The sequence below is a fragment of the Cyprinodon variegatus genome, unplaced genomic scaffold (assembly GCF_000732505.1).
Source record: "Cyprinodon variegatus isolate N-32 unplaced genomic scaffold, C_variegatus-1.0 Scaffold355, whole genome shotgun sequence".
NCBI classification, from domain to species: domain Eukaryota; kingdom Metazoa; phylum Chordata; class Actinopteri; order Cyprinodontiformes; family Cyprinodontidae; genus Cyprinodon; species Cyprinodon variegatus.
This window is the reverse complement of record NW_015150808.1, coordinates 354,014-361,109: the sequence shown is the minus strand read 5'-3', so window position 1 is coordinate 361,109 and position 7,096 is coordinate 354,014.

The window sequence follows — 7,096 nt, the reverse complement described above, 5'->3', positions numbered from 1 at the left end:
TACTGTGTTACTAAATTTAAGGAAGCTTTGCATACTAAACGGCTTAAATAGTAAAAGAGATACAATTGTTTTAAGTTTTGTGTTATCCAAACATTTATCTACTGTGTATTTCTGTTGTCCTTATGTTCTTTTTGCAAACCTGTCCTTATATCTTTTAAGGAAACCACCATTCCGCAGTTTTGTAACATAAAATGTATTATTTATTACCTATACAAATAACAGTTTAATTAATACTTCCAAATGAAAATGCTATACTTTGTGAAATAATATACTTTTTATACTTTTATTAGAACTCTGCTAAATGTGTTAAAATCTTTCTTCTTATACTGGAAATATAAATCTCATAAAAAAAAGTGCAGTTCCTCAAGATTCTGATTATGGTCCACTTATAATCAACATCTTAATGATTTATTTAAATAAGATTTTGTAAAAAAAAAAAAAAAAAACTAAAAAAAAAATCCCTTATCATGTGATTTTATATGGTTTATAGTGGAACAATAAACTAAATGGCACTAAGTCAGTATGGCCATCATAACCATGAATGAATAGGTTACAATTTAGATTTATTTATTTTTTTTGGTTTTATTTCTTTGGCTAGTATAATAAAATTATGAGTAAATTAAGGCTATTCACCAATAGTATAAAATCAAAAATAATTTAATAAGAATAGTTCGCTGTATTGCACATATATCTAAAATAGACAGACACACACACATTACAGACACACATCTATACCCAAGCAGTGATCCCCTGATTAATTTATAACAGATATTTATTCAAACGGCACATCTTAACAGTTACTGATGCTTTTTTTATATGATCAGCTTCATCTGTCAGAACCACAGCAGTAACTTTGAGAACCTGTGGCAACTACTGGGTTAGATTTTTAGTTTGATATGGTGAAGTCTATAGAGGTCTCTATAGACCTCAATATAAAATACATCAGATAGTTACAGTTAAATTAAAATGCTACTTTATTGTAGTCCTAGTCACAGTAGACAGATTATATTACAGCAGACCTTATATCATTGCATATGAATAGCACTTATTGGTCTTGGGCGTAATTATATTTCATAAATGCTTATCAAGTGAAAACCACCTAGACACCCAAAGTCAGCAGTTATTGGAATAACCAGAAAGCGAAAGACCCAGAATTCAATCAGATGCAACGAGAGACGTTTAAACAGTTTATTAAAATATGAAACCACTGCAGGTCGGGAGGGATTCACTAGAGTCAGCAACCGGAACTTCTGAAAGGAGAATGTACAGTTGAGTGACCAGGAGGAAACAGAGAGAAATGTTTCCAAAGTTCCAAATCTGGTCCACTAATCTCAGAGTTCTGCGACATACAGAGTTGCTGAAGTTGCCGTTTGGTACGTGAGATCACTGGTGCACCTCTGAGGATGCCTAGGCTGGTTTGGAGAAATCCTTCTTTGACAGTTACATGTTAGTGTAGTGGAATGCACATGGTCAGATATGTGAGAGCAGAGACTAGCAGAATGATTACTGTGGAAAAAATGGAGTACAGAATTGGAGAGCGAGTCCAGAATCAAAGCCAGGTGATCCAAGATCAAGAGACAATGCAGAGGGGAAACCAAGAGCAAGGGCACAGAAAACAGGTCAGATATCCAAAAGGTCCAATAGGTTTCAGGCAGGCAGGACGGCAGGCGGGCAGGCTTTTTTTTTTTTTTACCTTCCAGTGTTATAACGTTAATCTCTGGGAGATTAATTTGATCTGTTACACAGTTTTCATCTAACTACCCTGTTATTTGAACAAGCTATTCTAAAATGAATATTTTCTTTTCATCTGTCTAGCTCCAATTCTAAGCATCCCCCCCCCCTATTTGCCAAACATGTCTTATAAAATATCACATTTATTCTCAAATATAAATATATAAACGTTACTGCTTTTGTTTGAATAGAACAGCATGGCTTATTGTTTGTTGTACCAGAGAATTGTAAATTTCTTGCAAATGTATAAACCATTAACGTTGTATCCATTTTTAGACTAATAGCTTTTTTCTTAGTAAAAAAAAATATCTACAAGATTTTATATAGAAGACAGGTAAAAGTGTTTTGCATTCACATTTATAAGCATTATCTTTATCAGAAACAAAAAAATACACTGAGTTGACATCCTCTGTCTCACACTTTTTTTGAGGTTGCCCTCTCAGGTTGTCTTTCTCTCTCATCTGCCTTCATCTCTGTTCTGTCTCAGATCAATGGACTGTGTGACTGAAGTAAATCTTAATGTTCAGTTTGTATGTGACAAAGTTAAGATGTGTGTGTACATGGAGAGCTGCTGAAGTATTGCTCACTCAGCACTGTCCCACCCCCTTGGGTACCACCACACGCCTGCCTGCCTGCCTCCTGTCCAGCCACAATCAATTTCACTGTCCCAAACACACACACCCTTCAGTTGATATGGATGCACATACTATAGACACAGAAATGAACATATGAATTGTAAAAACTAGATTTATCAAAATTTTAGGTTGCATGTAATGAGTGAAATTAAACCAGTGCATCTCATCTAATAACAGTGTAAATACCAAGGATTCAATGCACCTTTGAGGTGAAATTAAGAAGTACAGCTTATTAAAAGTTCTTGATTGCATATTTTATGCCCTATAAGTTCTCCCTTATGATTAATTTAAGTTTTGCTTTTATAATTACTAATGTTTCTCATGTGAGAAACATTAGATCTGTTTTTATTTATTGTGTCCTAACAGTTCCCATTCCATTAGAAAATGACAGTGTCTTGCTTTTATTTTATATTTTTTAAATCTGAAATATTTGCAATTAAAGATGTAGTAAAGATCTAGGTTAACAGATGAGTCCTCAAAATATTATTGTTTTTTGTTGAATTGAAACTTCATTAAATGTAGGTTTTAAACTTTATGGTACTATTCTTTACATAGCTTTAACCCGGTCCAATTTTGTGGACAACTTAAAAAGTTTAATGCGTTTGAATAGACAGTGAAGATCTAGCACATCTAAGATATGCTGCATATAATTTTTGAGTTCAACGTTTCTTTCTAATATGTCGGCATGTGAGTTTATGGCAAAACAGCTGCTGCATCGTACCTCTGACTTCCTGATTACCACATTTCATGTTTCCTGCCCATAATTGTGGATGATGCATATCCATATTGGCCTGCAAGTGTGCTCGGTATGGGTCCTCGTTCCAATCAGCAAATGATTTGTGCATAGACAGATCTTTAACGCTTGTTTGTAGAAAAAGCACCCAATGAAGGGTAAATGCTCTTCATCCACGGAACGAAAGAAGTTGAGTGGGAGACACCCCACCGCGTTTGGATGGCATGGGCCAGATGGTGTAAGATGAGTCAAATGAGTGTGTATGTGTGAGTGCAAGCTAAGCTTGGGGTGGCATTCAGCAAGCACCTGGTGCTGACAGGCTTTCATTTAAACTTTAAGATCCAATTCAGATTCAGCACTTATATTCTCTCCCCCCCATGCAGCTCTGAAGGGCCTTGTGACAGCTCCTCTTCGCCATCCTATCTGCTTTCCTCTCCTGTTTTGGGGGTTTCCATTATTACCTGGTGATTACATACCTGTCACTTATGACAAGGAGGCTGATTGGAATGAGTGTGGGTGCGTGTTTTCATCTAATTTGCTCATGCCCATGTAAAATCCCCCCTTGAGCGCATGTATGCTTACCCATCTGTGTGGGCACCTGTGAGGATGTGTGCATCAAACCCCTACTTGGATTATGTTTTTAGCAAGCATTTCAAAATTGCTAGCTGGCCTTCTACAGGCTAATACATAAAGAAAACACAAATCAAAATTAAGTTTTTCTTGTGAATCAACATTGAGAAATAGTATTATATATGAGTCATTGTGTTGTGGTTTCAACTTTTTCAATTTAAGTCTTTGAGATAATTATTCAATCATGAGTTATAAATGAAATGCATTTTTTTTTTTTTTTTTATATATGAACACAGCATCAATGCTGCGCTAGTGTGTAACACTTCTATTTATGAATGCATTTCATAAACTTTTTTTTTTTTTTTTTTGGTCACTTGCTGTTTATTCTGCTCAACCTGTGTCTTTAATGAGGGGTTAGAAATCAAGGCTTTTGTTTTAAAATGAATTATAGCTCGTACATTTTGGCAGCAAACATTGCTAAGTTACCTGTAGAACAACTTATAAACTTTATCTTTTTCCCTTATATAATTGAATGTGCAGTAGGTTGTATGGACTTTAAAATTGTCAACTTGCACCCAATTAACCAGACGGGAACAGGAATTTGTTCTGTACAAACTTAGTCTTCATATTTTTTGCTGCTAGCACATCTATGAGCATTTAAAAGTAAAGTGCACTATTTATCTATCTATCCATCTTCTATTGCTGGTCCATTAGGGTCCAGCAAGGGCAATTTAGAATCACCAATCAACCTAACAGTTCTGTTTTTAGGAGGGTGAAAGGAAGCTGGATTACCTGAGACAACACACACATCCACAAGGACAAAATGCAAACTCCATACAAAAAGACATTACTGTATACTGAGATTTGAACGAAGAAACTTCTTGCTGCAAGGTAACAGTGCTAAAAAGGGCAGCTCTATGTAGCCCCCATAATGTGTAACACAAATGTTATAAATTATAAGTATGTGTGGTTGTATTTCAAAATCAAAATATTTATGGATTGTTAGTATCTGATCTTTAAAGTTTCCGAAAAATGCGTGTGCCATATCTTTTTAATATGACCAATAAGTAATTATGTGATATACAAAGATTGCTGCAAAAATTTTAAGATGTGCAAAGTGATTTGGTTCAACCCTACTGAAATGACAATACTTATAAAGCATTTGACATAGGTAGCATATCTCTTAGAGCTATGAACAAAAGTCAATAATAGAATGATAAAAATAACAAAAGTAATACATAAATAATTAAAATACCATAAAACATGAGAATTGTTTTTGTCTGTTGATTGCCCCTGCCCCAAAACACCCTGTTGAAGCAGGAATGAATCTAAAAACTGCAGGACTGTAGATCTTGAAGATCAGGGTTGGCAAGCCCTGCTTTATAGTAACAAATGTATATATTTATGTTTATTTCATACAGTTTATAGTGCTGTCCTACTTTTATTTGGAAAATGGTTATTTAGAAAAGCATTACTACTGTATGAATATTTATAGTTAATCATTGTTGGCTGCCGTGACCAAAACTGCCTGGGCCATTTTTGGCCCCAGTCCAGCCTTGACCGCACTAGAACAACAAAGAAAGCAGCAAGTACATTCAATACAGATAATTCAAAGTAATCAATTTTTAATTCAACCCTGCTCCTCAAAACTTTTTAATGCTGCATGCTTTAGTTTAGATGTTTCCAGGCACACCTAATTCCAACTGATAGCTAAATAACAGGCATTGCTGAACAGCTGTCATCGGAATCAGGTATGTTAAAGTTGACAAAAATCATTCAAAATCACTGCACACTTTTATAGAGCATTCATTTTTATATCTTACAAAACTTCTACATGTGGCATTTGTCTGCAAGGTTTGAATAATTACTGCAAGTATGTAATGCCAAAGGACTACTAAGCTTGCTAAATGTTAAACTTTTGTCAGTGTTATGTTGTAATAATATGCTGATTGGTAAGCGCTCAATAGGCAGATTTTAAAGCATCTTCTCTGTCAGACTTCATAGTTCAGATGATTAATAAAAACAAAGTAAATCAGTTGATGAAGACCCTTTTCAATCATTGTGGTTTCTGCCTTATATCCTTGGAATAATAGAATAGAATAGAATTTAATTGAAAATCCTTTTATTGTCCCACAATGGGGAAATTGGGATGTTACACCAGCAAAAGATTATAGCAAAAGAATGTGGACATTAAAAAGTGTATAAAAATAAGAGAGTAAATGACAGAGATAAAAAAAAAAATAGACCTAAGTCTCCTCCACAGGAGGAATCTGCTCTGAGCCTTCTTGTAGGAAAACATAGGTTTCATCAATCTCTTTGGAAAATTATTAAAGGGAAGATAAAAATTGTGTTGTATATCTCAAGTAAAATGATGAATTGATGCAATGATAAATATTTTCCTTTTTATTTTTTCTATAACTATGTCAGTTGAGTTGGTTGTGGGCATTCGGTGAAGAAAAAATGAAAAAAGAAACACCAACAAGAGAATGGTTAAGTGTAAAGTATGATGCAAGAGATAATAAAGAGAAAAATTCAAGGATGCATAATGCAAGCCAGCCAAAGAGAATTCTTAAAAGAGAAGAATGGCACAACAGTGGATGCAGATGAGATGCAAAGATGCATGACTTAAGTGAAAGCATTGCAATGAAGAGAAAAAAGGCTCTAAGGGAAGAATAATGCTACATTTATTCTTATCCTCCATCTACCATCTAACTTTCTTCGATTCTATTGAAGTCGAAAAAGCAATTCATCAACATGAGATGAGATTTTTGCATTTTTTCCTAGTCACCTAAAACAGATATACTGTTATAGCTTTGTCAATGATAAACAAAAACACAATGGCATGTCTTTCTCACAATTGTTTTATATCTGACCTGAGACATTTCTCTTTTATGTTGTCTATGTTGTTACTATAGCAGAATTTATCTCTGGGCAGATATTGATATAAATTATTTGTTTCTGGCAAAAGCTGAAGGTTTCTGTTTAGTTTAATCAGGACAACATTGATAAAGATATCTATTGTCCAGTCTGTCCACTGGCATCTAATGATACATCCATTCTATTCTGTAGCTTTGGCAAGCCATACAGGATCTCTTTCTCTCCTCTACAGATGGTAAACCATGTGAACACATTATTCCTTTTATATCATGACATCCTGTGTTGCAGATGAATTAGCTTTATGCTTTTCAAGGTTTAATTTTGTGTTCATTAGAAAAACAATGTAGTGTTCACAGTGTCATTTGTCAGAGCAGTTCTCATTCCATAAATACAATCATAACTCTGACAAAGGTTCAGTTGCCTTTGTTCTTTTTCCAATGTTTTAATCTCCAAACAGCTCTGGATCATTTGTATCTTTCTTTCTGATGATTTCACTTTGTACATAAATTATGAATATTGCAGTAGTAAAATCTTTACATAGTAAAAAAAA